General features: G+C 48.5%; 1 long non-coding RNA gene across 1 annotated transcript; it reads left to right on the top strand.

Moving 5' to 3' along the window:
• Positions 1-5,721: 5,721 nt before the first annotated feature.
• LOC136852598 (uncharacterized) lies at positions 5,722-6,379 on the top strand. Its single transcript, XR_010857193.1, has 2 exons — positions 5,722-5,829; positions 6,194-6,379. It is a non-coding gene; the product is annotated as an uncharacterized lncRNA (long non-coding RNA).
• Positions 6,380-14,742: the final 8,363 nt, after the last annotated feature.

Here is a 14,742-nt window from a genome sequence, read left to right as displayed (position 1 = left end):
ACCCGACTGCCTGCCTGACGGCCGCAAACGGGTCCCCCATCCTCTCCTACAGCACCAAGCTCCTGTTGATCTCCATCCTTGGCCAGAGGTACAGCTGGGAGTTCATCATCGCAGACGTCAAAACTCCACTCCTGGGGACGGACTTCCTCGCGCACTTCAGTCTAGCAGTTGACGTCGACCGCAAACGCCAGCTAGACACCCAGTCCTGCCAGTCCCTGCCCTTGTCGTCAGGCCCCAGGGAGCCCGCCATCTCTTCCATCACGCCCCTCCAGTACGATTCCCCCCTGAAGGAGTTCCTGGAGGTCTTCAAACCCGAGCTACGCCAGATGCCCGGGACTCCTGCCAAACACGGGATGTACCACTACATTGAGACGAGGGGCCCTCCGACACACGCCAAGTTCCAACGGCTTCCCCCACAGCGCCTTCAGGAGGCCAAAAAGGCCTTCGCTGAGATGGAAAGGATGGGCATATGCAAAAAGGCTCCCAGCCAGTGGGCCTCCCCTCTTCACATGGTGCAGAAAGTGGACGGCACCTGGAGGTCCTGCAGCGACTACAGGCGGCTGAACCTGGCAACAGAGTCCGACCACTACCCCCTGCCGAACATGCAGGACCTGACGTGTCTTTCCACGGGGCCAGAATATTCTCCAAAATGGACCTATTAAAGTCTTATTTTCAGGTACCAGAAGCGCTGGAGGACATCCCCAAAACCGCCACCATCACGCCCTTCGGATCCTACGTCTTCGCCCTCTCCACCTTTGGCCTGAGGAACGTGGGCACGACCTTCCAGAGATTGATGGACAGCATCCTGGGGGACCTGGACTTCTGCGTTTGCTACGTCGACGATATCCTAATCTTTTCCAGATCCCGGAAGGAACACCTGCAACACATCCGCAAGGTCCTGCAGCACCTGCAGGATAATGGCCTTGTCGCTGGGTTTGACAAATGCACCTTCGGCGTCAAGAAGGTGGAGTTCCTGGGCCACGAGATATCCCCAGATGGCATCCGCCCAATGTTGTCGAAGGTCGAAGCCGTCGAGAAGTTCCCCATCCGTACCTCCATCAGGGCCGTACAAGAATTCCTCGGGATGGTCAACTACTACAGAAGATTCATCCTGGGGATTGCTCACACTGTGGCCCCCCTGTCGGAGGTCCTCAAGGGACGTCCAAAGACCTTAGTGTGGGGCCCCGACCAGCAGAAGGCTTTCCTCCTGACGAAGGCCGCCCTCGCCAAAGCAACATCTTTGGTCCACCAGGACCAGCGCTCCCCTCCAGCTAACGATGGACGCCAGCAGCGTCGCCTGCGGAGCAGTCCTGGAGCAGGTCATCAGAGGGACCCCTCAGCTCATTGCCTTCTTCAGTAGGAGGCTAAACCCCGACGAGTCCTGCTACAGCACCTTTGACCGGGAACTCTTCGCAGCATACCAGGCGGTATGGCACTTCAAGTTCTTCCTGGAGAGGACACCCTTCACAATTTGGACCGACCACCAGCCACTGGTCCACGCCTTCACGAAGCTGGGGAGACGCATGGTCCTCTAGGCAGCAGCGGCACCTTGCAGCCATCGCGGAGTTCACCTACACCATCAAATACCTCCCTGGCAGGAAGAATCCGGTAGCTGATGCCCTCTCGAGGATCGAGATCAATTCAGTACAGCTTGGGATCGACTATGCGGACCTCGCCCGCAAACAAGCTTCTGACCCTGAGACCCCAGCCTACCGTATAGCCGTCACGTCGCTGAAGTGGAAGGATGTGCCCTTTTGGCTCAGGAGTATCATCATTACTGAGCGATGTCAGTACCGGACGCCCCCGTCCCCTGGTACCCGCCTCCAGACGTTGGCTGGTCTTCGACATCATCCACGGCCTATTCCATCCCTCCGGAAGGACAACAACCAGGCTGCTGATGGAGAAGTTCATCTGGCATGGCATACGGAAAGACGCGATGGCCTGGGCAAGTCAGTGTGTGCAGTGTCAAGCAAGCAAAGTGGTACGGCACAACGAATTGGGAGTGGGCGAATTCCCCCAGCCAAAGAGACGCTTTGGGCACATCCACATCGACGTAGTGGTCCTCTTCCCCCATCATGAGGAGCCAGATACCTTCTGACAGTCGTTGACCGCTTCACCAGATGGCCTGAAGCGACGCCCATGGAAGAAGCCACTTCCAGTGCATGCGTGGAAGCCGCCCTCTCCAGCTGGATCAGCCGGTTTGGTGTCCCAGACGAAATAACAACAGACAGGGGACCTGCTTTCCTGTCTGAGCTGTGGACCGCCCTGGCACGCCTAATGGGGACCACTCACCACAGCACCACTGCCTACAACCCTGCAGCCAGCGGAATGGTGGAAAGGTTCCACAGGTCTCTGAAAGTGTCTCTCATGGCTCGTTGCTACCCCGAAAATTGGAAGTACCAGCTGCCCTGGGTCGTCCTTGGGTTGAGGACTGCCCCCAGAGCCAACGGCAACCCTTCCTCAGCGGAAAAAGTCTACAGGGAGACTGGTAGTACCAGGGGACTCGTTGCAGAGGGACAGGGACGACATAGGGATGCAGAGGCTCCGTGACAGGGTTGGAAAGTTCGCCCCCTGCCAAAGGACATTCATCGACAGCACATCCCCCTTCATGCCCCCTGGGCTCTCCTACGCCTCCCATGTCTTCGTCAGGGGCGCCACCATACGCCCACCCTTGACTAGACCCTACAGAGGACCTTTCCGTGTACAGGAAAGGAACAAGAAGGCATTCCAAATATCCATCCATGGGCAGGAAGACTGGGTATCAATAGATCGTCTCAAACCTGCATTCCTGGAGGAGGGGAACACAGGCGGACCCCAAGACCTCCCACAGGATGCGGCAGCCCCTCGGACAACCCCGGGTGCAGGAAGGAGGCGTGGGCATCCCCGGAAAACCCAGAAACCGGACAGAGAGGCACCCCAACAAACCACTGCAGAGGACACCGGGGAAGGCAACCACCCTCTCCAATTGACATCAAGAAAGCGAGGCCCCCTTCGTCGCCCCAGCAGATACCTGGTTTAATCAAACGTTGCCTCTGTCTGGGGGGTGGGTATTGTAAAGTCCCCGCTCAACGCGTTCTCTGTAGAGAACATCCCGTTTTCTGCAGTGCCTTCACATTTATCACCATAATTGTAAATTGTATATAGGCTATGTTGTCTTTCTAAACAATCATGCTTTATGTACAAGTAACGATTTATTTATGTTATGTCAGACATTATTGATCACTATGTTTTCTGTATGAATCTGTCCTGTTTTTGTAAGAAATTAGTTTGACATTAGGTCACCTGTAAATCTTTGTACCAGCGGTCTCTGCGAACTACGCAGACATCCGCATCCTGCTTTATAAGCAGCTCGCTTCATCAATAACCCTGGACAGGTAGCCTTGTGCCATTTTAGACACACGCAGGTTGCGCAAAACCCATTTTTTCATTGTGCGCAGCGTCCCCTTCAAGTAGGTGGACTCATTTTTCTGGAATAGCTAGTCTTTGTCGAGCTGACATGGAGAGTAGACGTGCCGCACTTGAAGTCCGCCAAGAACACAGTATTTTCGGCGCCGAAAGTTTCTTTTGTGTATATTTCAGCACTACCTTACCTTGTACGTAAGTAAAAGTGATTTTCAATACTTTTGTAAAATTTATTGCTGCATCATTGTTATTTGGACTATAGTGATAATTTTCGGTGGAAATCTTAACGGATGGTTGCTCTACATAGACCAACTGCCATTTTGGAGATTGCTCATGGCCAAGATGGTTTTTTTGGTACTTTTCTAATTTTCCATTTTTCATGTTTGCAGGTTTCGCCATGTCGAGAAGAAATTTCGTGAAGGAGGAGGACTACAATAAGCTGCTTTTTTCTGAGGATGACACCAGTGATGTGGAGGACCCCTCTGAGATTGTTATCGAAGCAGACAGGGTGTTTGATGACCTGCACGACGCCCACACGTGGGAGGATGAGGAAGCAGAAGAAGTCACTCATGAAGACTTGGAAGACGAGTTGGAATGCCTCGCACCCCAGGAGGACGAGCCTTCTACGTCGAGGGCTGCAACAGCTTTTGCCCTTCCCCTTAGCCTCTGAGTTACGAAGCAGGAAGAGGAGGGAGAGGACCACTACATCCTGCAGCTGGTGAAGCCCTCAAGAAGTTACCACAAGACATATACAGAGGAAGGGACAAAACAGTGTGGCACTCAGAGCCAAACCCTGCCATGCCATCTATTTCAGGAGTGACAACATTGAGGAGGGTGCTCTACTACAAACACACTAACTGCTAAGACACCCTTGGAGGTGTTTTCGTTGTTCATGAACGACCCCTTGCTGGCAGAAGTGTGTATGCATACAGGTGACAAAATCACGTCCTTGCGTGATAAAGTGAAACGCCAAAACAACCCCACCTTCAAAGACCTCCAACTCATGGAACTGAAGGCACTACTTGGTGTGCTTATCATGGCAGGGGCACGCAAGGACAACCACCTCACTACAGAAGAGATGTTCTCCCCAGCATTAGGATGCCTTCTACAGGAGTGCCATGAGCGGCGGCGCTTTGCATTCCTCATGAGGTCCTTACGGTTTGATAATGCTGGCACAAGGACAGACCGTCTGAAGACGGACAAGTTCGCCCATATCAGGAAGTTTGGAATACTGTCATCCGGCACTGCATAGGCAACTACTCTCCAGGGCCTCATCTTACTGTAGATGAACAACTGCTAGCCTTCAGGGGACGTTGCAGCTTCCGCATGTTTATTCCAAACAAACCAGCAAAGTAAGTAAATGTTTTCTTCTGTGAATATTTGTAAATATTTTGTATCATTAATTATCATTATCAGTAATACTTTTTTGTTTTACAATTTTTCAACATTTCTGTTATTTCATTATAACAAATCTTTCAAGTTTTGATTTATAACTAATGTTAGTTTTTTCTTCTTTCCTCTTTAGGTATGGTATCAAATTGGTCATGGCTTGCGATGCAGAAACACATTATATGTGCAATTCAATCCCCTACTGTGGCAAGACCACTGGTGCTGACAGGGTCATGCTCGCTGGGGAGTTTTTACTACAGAGTTGGTCAAGCCCTTCAGGACGTCAGGGCGTGTTGTTACCACCGACAACTGGTTTACATCCTGCCCTTAGCAAAGAGCCTGCAGAAATATGGGATGCACTTGGTAGGCACTATTCGTCCTAAACCCTACATGCCTCTGGAATTGCTAACATTTCCAATGGAGTTGGGACAGTCGGTTGCTGTCTACAACTATGAAGATAAAGCAACCCTGATGTGCCAACGTGTGAAGTCAACCAAGAGGATGCAGATTTTATCCACAGTCCACCATCAACCCACACTTGTGGAACGTCAGAAGACGCACATCCACATGTACTATAATGCAACCACGGGAGGGTCGACACTTTCGACCAGCTGTGTGCTGCCATGACCTGCAGCAGGAAGACCCGTAGGTGGCCCTTGTGTGTCTTCTTTGGCCTACTCAACATCGTGGTCAATAACGCCTTCATAATATATCAGCACCGACCAGAAAATGCCAAAGTTTCCCGAAGAAAATTTGCTATGGATTTGGCACTTGAACTTTGTCGTCCCTGGGCATTCAACCGCCTGCAGCAGAAGAGATATCTTCCAAGGGATGTCTCATCCCTGATTTGTTCTGTGTTTGAGGTGGAAGACATCACCGTTGCCGCAAATGAAGGCCAGGGACGCTCTGAAAAGCGGCAGAGATGCCATCTTGCCCTTCCTCCTCTAATGCGAGATCAAAAATTTTGTGTAGCAACTGCAGGAAGACAACCTGTGCCCACCACCTGACGTACACCTGTGAAAAGTGCTCCAATTCCTGGTAAGTGTTCCCAAATTATTATTATTATTGTCTATTGTTTATTTTTTATTATATATTACATTTAAAAAACATTTAACATAAAAATAAAACCTTTTAAGCCATGTCATACTCATTTTTACATGAAAAATATTTTGGCACTGGATGGCAGTGTGGTGCCATCCAAATGTACCTGTTTTGACCCATTTATAGCTTTCAAATTATTTTATTTTATTTTTCCCATGATTTTAGATGCTTGCAGAATACTTATAAAAAATCTCATCCAAATCCATAAAGATTTAGTGGTAGAAAAAAAATATTTTTTTATGCAAAGTTTTCTCTTGATTAAAAAAAAAAAAAAATGTACATATATTTCTCCTCTTTCCAGATTTTGCAGTTTTTGAGCTATCACAGCCTGACTAGTCTCAAAATGGTGCTCAACCCTTCGTATTTCAAGCCTGCCTCGTATTTCTCAAGAATTCTGAACCTCAGGATACTCTTTTGTAGTATAAATGTATGTAATTTAATTTTGATACTTATTGTCAGATTTTGAATAAATAGGGTATTGTTTTTATTACTAGAGTTTTTTCTCCTACAACAGTAGAAAGAAGAATACTTGCTCAGTAGTTTAAAAAAAAAAAAAAAATTGGTCCCATACGACCCGAGTAGTCGACAGCCAAAGTTCGTGTGTCTAAAAGTACACTACCCTACCTGTCGTGTGACAGGTTTCCGAGGCTACCTGTCCAGGGATAAACCGTTACGGGCTGCTCTGAAACAACAACATCAATAAACCAGCAGTACTTGTCTTCCTGCTCATTATTTCGCACCTCTCTCACATGCGTACAGCTTATCCTCTCTTTTCTCTATAACTACTGGTGCTAAACCAGGTTTCATTCAAAAGGTTGAAAATTATGGATGAAAGGAAATAAATTTATAAGATATATCAGGCCAATCTATAAACTCACTCCTCCGTTGTAAATTGATATCTATTTGATTATACTGGGCCCGGATACACTAACATTTACGATGGTGTAAAGTTAAGTTTTTGTTCGTTACATTACATTTTCGTGTTCTTTAAGGTTTTTTCAACATTACATAGTCACATACCAGATCGTAATAAACTTTTTTCTGCGACTGTTGACAAACACAAATATGTTTCTAACCATATTATTCAGAAATTATATGGAAAACAGGAATATTATCACAGGGAATGCCAGAAAAATGAGGATGCAAACAACATTGTAACTTGAGACATCACAAGTATGTTTAGTGTATCTAGGCCCTACACTGCAAGTATACATTTTCTGTATTACAGATGACTGAACTTCATGAGTTTTCGGCTCTTTCGACCTGCAACTAAAAGACTTTTGTTTGCATCTTTCAAAATGTGATGAAGGCGGATGCGTATAAAGAGGATGACAATGAAGAACCTGTAGTGAACTCTGCTTTTGTAGTAAATGTCAGAGACCATCTTTCTATACTCGTTTTCCACCTGAGTAATCATGTCATAAAGGACTGAACTTGGCACAATTAGTTCCTCTCCCAGTGTGTTACCATAAGTCTTTTTGGAAAGGAAAACATGAACAGGGTTGTGTGGATCAAGAGTACTTTGAGGCTTTGCCCCGCTTTCTTTACAAACCTTGTGACGAATCTTACGCACAATGAAACCTGTGATAATATGCTAACACACTGCATTCCCCAGGGAGGTCCATTACTGACTGTACTGATACAGGAATTGGCAGAGAAGAATGTATGACATTCACTGCAGATTTTGCAAAACCTGGAGTCCCTATATTGTTCAGAGTTACCAAGACGGTATCAATGTCTTCTTGGCAGTTAGCACCAGCACTTGGAACCATGATAGCATCCACCGTGACTTGTCGGAATGCACTACAGACTGAAATGCATCTTGGATTGTCCCTGTGCCACCTTTCCCCCGAATTATTGAAAATAAATTCTCCAACAATCTTGATCGAGTCTGTTGAATGTAACTCATCCCACAACTGTAACAGACCTTTGATTGCCATCTGCCATCCAGAGAGGCAAGGCAGCTTTCGTGAAGTGGACCATGTGATTTGACACCATCCAACCATGTGAGGCACTTAACTTGAAATTCCTTGTGACCTGATTTCAGACTCATGGCATGTCGCATTTTTGTATTACTAGTAGGAATTCCACTATTGAAACAGTTGAACAATTGGTCCATCTTCTCAACAAAGACCGCGTACTCTCAAATCAACACACAATACATTCCTCATCATGAGCATTTGACAGTCTGTGAAAGGGTGTCGTATCAACCTAATTAATTAATTAATACAAAAATTACATAATTTAAACTTTTACTTAGCACATTTCTCCACATACCACACTACACCACCAGTGCTCAATTTTTACAGAAAAGTTTGTGTGACAACAGGAGTAGAAGAAGAATGATGTAACAATGCAAGAAAGAAGACAATGAAAGAAGAGACAAGAAAGATGACCACCCTAAGAAGAATCAAGAAAGAAGAAATCTAAGCGATTATGACTCGGGGAAACCCAATTACACAAACAAACACCGCTTTGTGAAATAGCTTTTCAAGCAGTAAGAGAATGCCTGATTCGCTACAACAACACTCAGTAACCATTATAGTGTCTAAACAAAACATGGTGAATTGGTGAATGAAACAACCAGAGCAGAGAGTTTGGAGCACAGTATACTCTTTGGTCAAAGGAACAACGAGAGAATAACCATCAACATATCCCACAATTTCGTTAGTGTGAACTTAGTTTTAATAAAACGTAACTGAAAACATATCACTCACCCTTCCTTGTCTTTGGGGAATCGAAAATTGATAACGCAGGCCTTTTCTTTCTTGAATCACGGCAATTAACTGCTGCACAGAACTGTGTCCTTATCATGTTGACATCTTCCAACTCCAATTACGCGCCCGCCGGTAGAGGCGCCACAGTCTTCCGCAGTTACAAAAGGGACCACAAGTGTCTTCTCTTTACTTCTCTATTCTCTTTGATTCTATATTCAATTCAATTCGTGCTAACTTTGGGATCCTTGTATTTCAAGTCCCGTGGGAGGGATAATTGGTAAAGGGAGGCGGAGTTTTATGACGTCATTCGTTCATCAACCAATTAGAGGACAAAAGTTAAAAATTGCCACAATGTATTTATCTCCTGCGAATAATGTAACGGCACCAGAGAGCACATGCAAAACGGCACGCCGGAAGTTCAGGAAACTTGAATTTAATTTGTATTTGCATTTATTATATTGCAAAGTAATGGAAAGTGAAATAAATTATAGTGATTGAGAAGATTTTCATAAAGTACAGATTATGAAAGTGATGATTGTGAAGCATGTGCAAGTGATAATGAGTGATACCTGCTGAAGGGGCACGGTTTCTTGGGAGTTGGGAGTGGACACTAGCCTTCCCACTATTGTTCAGAGGAACCCAGAGCCTGTCCATGTACTTTGTAAACCTATAGACTATCTCTTTATTCCCAACGGGTGTTGTCATCGACAGTACAGTGAGGAAGCGAATGGATATGCGGAAAACGAAAACAGATCCAAAGCCAATTGGACGGCTGCAAGCAAAATAGATTTCGACGATGGAAATCCGTAATTACAGATAAAATGCAAAAGTATTTAGTGTTGCTGTTGAATATGGGACTTATCAGAGCGCAAAATGAAAGTGGTTATTGGTCCACCTGTGGAGAAACCCTTATGCCTTTCTTTCAGACAAAACCTCCGAAGGCTTTTCACTGTATCTAGATTTTTTCTCGTTAATGATAATGATTTGGAAAGACCCAAAGGTATCCTAATTTTGATCAATTATATAACACACGCCCATTTTTTATACATTTAATGCATTATTCAAGATGTATTATAAACCAAGCCATCGATGAAAGCATGCATGATGGGCATGCGTAATAGAGTCACATACATTTAGTCTATGTTGAATGAGCAGTATAGTATCAATAGAATAAAAAATGAGTGAGTTGTGAGGTGCAAGAACAAATTATGTATAGCCTCTATTGATCTGAATCCGACAAAGGACTTTTATGCATCTGGTTCTGAAGTAGGCTTAGCTGCGAGTATTATGGAAAAACTCAAGCTTTAAAAATGATCCTTGTCACGAATAATGTTCATATGGTGCCAGTGGCCAAAGCGTCACATGAAAAGAAAAAATCTTTGACAGGCACCATTCGCTTAAACTTGAAGGGATTGCCACAGAATCTGAAGAGGAGAAAAATTGGCTGGATTTTTTTAGGCCTATGTGAAAGGAGGTCGACTCCTTGCTTGTGATTTCAAGAAGAGAATTTCACGAAGACCTGGATATGTGGCCTACTTTGCGTGTGTGCACATGTAGATATAACTTTACAAACGCGACATGGGAACGTTGTAAAACCAAAAGTAATAAATGACTATAATTATGGGATGGGGGAGTCGATCTTAGTGACAAAAAAGGCCTACCATTATGCGGTACAAAGACCTGCAAGACGTCGTTATTAGAAGAAGATATTTGCAATTTTGCTTGATATTGCAGTTGTGAATGTTTATAAATGATCTATCAGGTAAAGGGTCTAGTAGCCTCCAGTCACCTGATCGTTATGCTGCATCTTCACTTGGTCCTGAGCATAAAATTATGCAAGACTAGATGGAACACAACTTAGACCGTGTGCTTTTATGCTTAAAACCATCTGAACATTGGTACCCAGGATGCAACGTCAGCATTTATTGTTGAAGGACATTCAAAGGCCCTACTCCACCCCATACGGACGTTCTGCATTCAGGGCTCCCCAGAATGCTACGCCACACTAGAGTTCAAAATTTTCACTAATATTATCATCAGTAGTGTAGCTGACGCTGAACAAGTAAGTCTTCAGTTTCCTCTTGAATCAGTTGAATGAAGCAACGTTGTCCAACGATCTGATCTCTTGAAGCAGCCTATTGAACAAACGAGGCGCAGCAATCTCAAAGGCTCTTAAACCAGTCTGTAAATTACATCTCGGTTCCTCCACTCTTGGATGTTCAGTGTTATGTCTCAAGAGTTACAACTGAAGCCGTTTGAAAGTTACGCAGTAATCTGTTGACATATACAGGCTTTTCATACTGCAATGCTTGAAACAACAACACACATAATTTAAACTCGCGTTAATGGGCAGCCAATGTAATTCCTTATGGACAGGCGTTATTCTATTTCTAGGAGATATTCCTTTAAAAAGTGTAGCTGCTCTTATTAATAATCTTTTGCATTTTCCTCCGTTGATAATTAGGAAGGCCATAATAAATTGAATTGAAGTAATCAAGTCTACCAATAGCATAGTTCTGAATTAGCATTGTCGTTAACGTCTCACCCACGTATTTCCCTGTAAAAGCGATGTTCCTTAAATGGTATCCCGCAGTCTTCGTAACTTTATTAATTTGTTCATTGAATGAAAGACTGTGATCCAACATTACACCCAATTCTAGAACAGAGCTGCTTACAGTCAGTGAAGCCACAAGGCTTTGAATATTACCCATTCTTCTAAGATCACCCTTTTTCCCACAACCAGACACGTCAGTTTCATCCTCAGTCATAATGTAAAGTCACCACATCGGCGCCAGGATAGTGTTTCGGCGGCGCCATTAATTAAGTCTCCGCTGAGCTTGTTTTCTTTGGTGACTTCCCATTTTCTTCCAGCTCAATTAGTCACGCCTAAAACGTGCCAGGTCACGCCGAAGAACCCAGGGCCTCAAAAACAGTAGGTTTTTACGTCCGCGACACCGTCTCCGGCAGGATGATGCTGGTCGACACAGGAGCCTTTAAATCGGTCTTCCCAGCATCCAGAGAGGACCGCAACCAGACACCAGACCCGGCCGCTTTCTGACGGCCGCCAACGGAACCCCATCCTCTCCCCTACGCACCAGGCTCCTGTCGATCTCCATCCTTGGCCAGAGTTACTCCTGGGACTTCATCGTCGCGGACGTAGGAACCCCACTCCTGGGGCCGATTTTCTGGCGCACTTCGGCCTGCTAGTCGACGTGGGGCGCAAGCGCCTCCTCGATACCGACTCCTGCGGTCTCTCCCGTTAACGGCGGGACCCAGACCCACCATCAGCGCCGTCGCCCCCCACCAGTATGCACACCTACTGTCGGGTTCCCTGAGGTATTTAAGCCCGAGCTTCGCCAAGTCCCGGGGCCCCAGCCAAGCACGGCATATACCACCATATAGTGACTAAAGGGCCCCGACACATGCAAGTTCCGCAGGCTTCCCCCTTAGCGCCTTCAGGAGGCGAAAAAGCATTCGCGGAGATGGAACAGATGGGCATCTGCAGGAAAGCCTCCAGTCCATGGGCCTCCCCCTCCACATGGTGCAGAAACCGGACGGCTCCTGGAGACCCTGCGGCGACTACAGGCGGCTCAACATTGCAACAGAGCCCGACCACCCCCTCTACCCAACATGCAAGACCTCACGGCCTCCTTTCACGGGGCCAAAATATTCACTAAATTGGACCTTCTTAAATCTTATTTCCAGGTACCTGTTGCACCAGAGGACATACCAAAGACAGCCATCATCACGCCCTTCGGGTCCTGTGTGTTCGCCTTCTCCACCTTCGGGCTGAGGAACGCCGGGGCCACCTTCCAGCGGCTCATGGACAGCATCCTGGGGACCTAAAATTCTGCGTCTGCTCGTCGACGACATTCTCATATTTTCCAGGTCTCACAGCGAACACCAGAGACACATCAAAGCAGTCCTCCAGCGCCTCCAGAGAACGGGCCTCGTCGTCCGTTTCGACAAGTGTACCTTCGGCGTCCAGAAAGCAGAATTCCTGGGTCACGAGGTGTCTCCGACAGGCGTCCGCCCTCTTACATCGAAAGTGGCAGCCGTAGCCAAGTTCCCGACACCCACCTCCATCAAGGCCGTCCAGGAGTTCCTTGGGATGGTAAACTTCTACAGGCGGTTCATCCCTGGGATCGCGCACACCACGGCCCCTGACGGAAGTCCTAAAGGTCAACCGAAGTCCCTGTCTTGGGGACCCAGCCAGCAGCAGGCCTTTTCCCTGACGATGGCCGCCCTCACCAAGGCAACCGCCTTGGCACACCAGATCCCAAGGCTCCCCTCCAGCTGACGACAGGCGCCAGTAACGTCGCCTGCGGTGCTGTTCTGGAGCAAATCATCAACGGCGCCCCCAGCCCATCGCCTTCTTCAGCAAGAAGTTCAGTCCCGCGGAGACCCGCTACAGCACCTTCGACAGGGAACTCTGTGCGATGTACCGCGCAGTTCGGCACTTCAAGTTCCTCCTGGAGGGACGCCCTTCACAATCTTCACAGACCACCAGCCACTGGTTCACGCCTTCACGAAGCAGGGGGACGCATGGTCTTCCAGACAGCAGCGCCACCTCTCAGCCATAGCCGAATTTACCTGTTCCGTCAGGTACCTCCCGGCAAGAAAAATCCCGTAGCAGACGCCTTCTCCAGAGTCGAGTTGAACGCAGTGCAGCTTGGTGTAGATTACCAGGACCTTGCCAGAGAACAGGCCGCTGACCCAGAAACCCCAGCATACCGCACCGCCATCACATCCCTCAAGTGGCGGGACGTGACCTCGCCCCAGAAGGCCCCAGCCTGCTCTGTGACATCAGCACAGGCCAGCCCCGCCCTTTGGTTCCAGCCTCACGCCGCCGCCAGGTATTCGACATAATTCACGGCCTCTCACACCCCTCCGGCAGGACCACGCCAAACTGCTTTCAAAAAGTTCGTCTGGCACGGGTGCAAAGGACGCCACGGCCTGGGCAAAACAGTGCCTGCAGTGCCAGACCAGTAAAGTGGGTCGTCACACGCCAGTCGGGGTAGGCGAGTTCCCACAGCCAGGGCGCCGCCGGCCACATCCACATCGGCGTCGTCGGGCCCCTTCCCCATCAGGCGGATCCAGATACCTCCTGACGGTGGTAGACCGTTCGCGAGGTGGCCCAGCCACACCCATGCAAGAAGCCACCGCCAGCGGCGTGCGCTGAGGCCCTGCTCTCCAGTTGGGTTAGCAGCACGGCGTCCCGGACCACATCACAACCGACAGAGGCCCGCTTTCCTCTCCGAGTTGTGGTCTGCCCTGGCTCAACTGCTGGGAACCATGCACCACACCACCACAGTGTACAACCCAGCGGCCAACGGCCTGGTCGAAACAGTTCCACAGGTCCCTAAAGTCATCCCTCATGGCCCGCTGCACCGCCGAGGACTGGAAACATCAGCTGCCGTGGGTCCTCCTCGGGTTGAGGACCGCCCCAGAGCCGACGGCACCCCATCCGCAGCTGAACAAACCTGGGGAACCCCTCGTGGTGCCGGGAGAGCTCGTGACGGATGAACGCCACTCCCCATCACTGCAGAGGCTCCGCGACGTGGCGGCAAGTTCGCCTTGCAGGCGCTCATACATCGACAAAGCAACCACCTTCATGCCGCCACAGCTGTCATCCGCCACCCACGTCTTCGTCAGAGTCGACGCCGTCCGTCCACCACTAACTAAGCCCTACAGGGGACCCTTCCGCGTGCTGGAACGGAACAGCAAGGCGTTCCAGCTGGCACTCCCAGGCAAGGACGACTGGGTTTCCATAGACCGGCTAAAGCCCGCCTTCCTGTCGGAGAGTCCCGGCAGCGACACGCAGCACCCCCTTCCGCCCAACCGCACTCCAGCACGCCCTCACCCCGCAGGCGCGCGCCCCAGGAAAGGACCGCCCAACCAGCAGCCTCACAGGCGGGAGGCCCCTCCGTTATCTTCAAGGAGCCGCGGCACCCTTCAGCATCCCAGCAGATACAGGGATTAGTCAGACGCGTCCCTCGTCTTGGGGGGGGAGTATTTGTAAAGTCACCGCATCGGCGCCAGGATAGTGTTTCGGCGGCGCCATTAATTAAGTCTCCGCTGAGCTTGTTTTCTTTGGTGACTTCCCATTTTCTTCCAGCTCAATTAGTCACGC

Source organism: Macrobrachium rosenbergii, chromosome 25, assembly GCF_040412425.1.
Source record: "Macrobrachium rosenbergii isolate ZJJX-2024 chromosome 25, ASM4041242v1, whole genome shotgun sequence".
In the NCBI taxonomy this organism is placed as follows: domain Eukaryota; kingdom Metazoa; phylum Arthropoda; class Malacostraca; order Decapoda; family Palaemonidae; genus Macrobrachium; species Macrobrachium rosenbergii.
The sequence above is the reverse complement of the archived record's forward strand: the minus strand, read 5'-3'. Positions and strand labels throughout refer to the sequence as shown.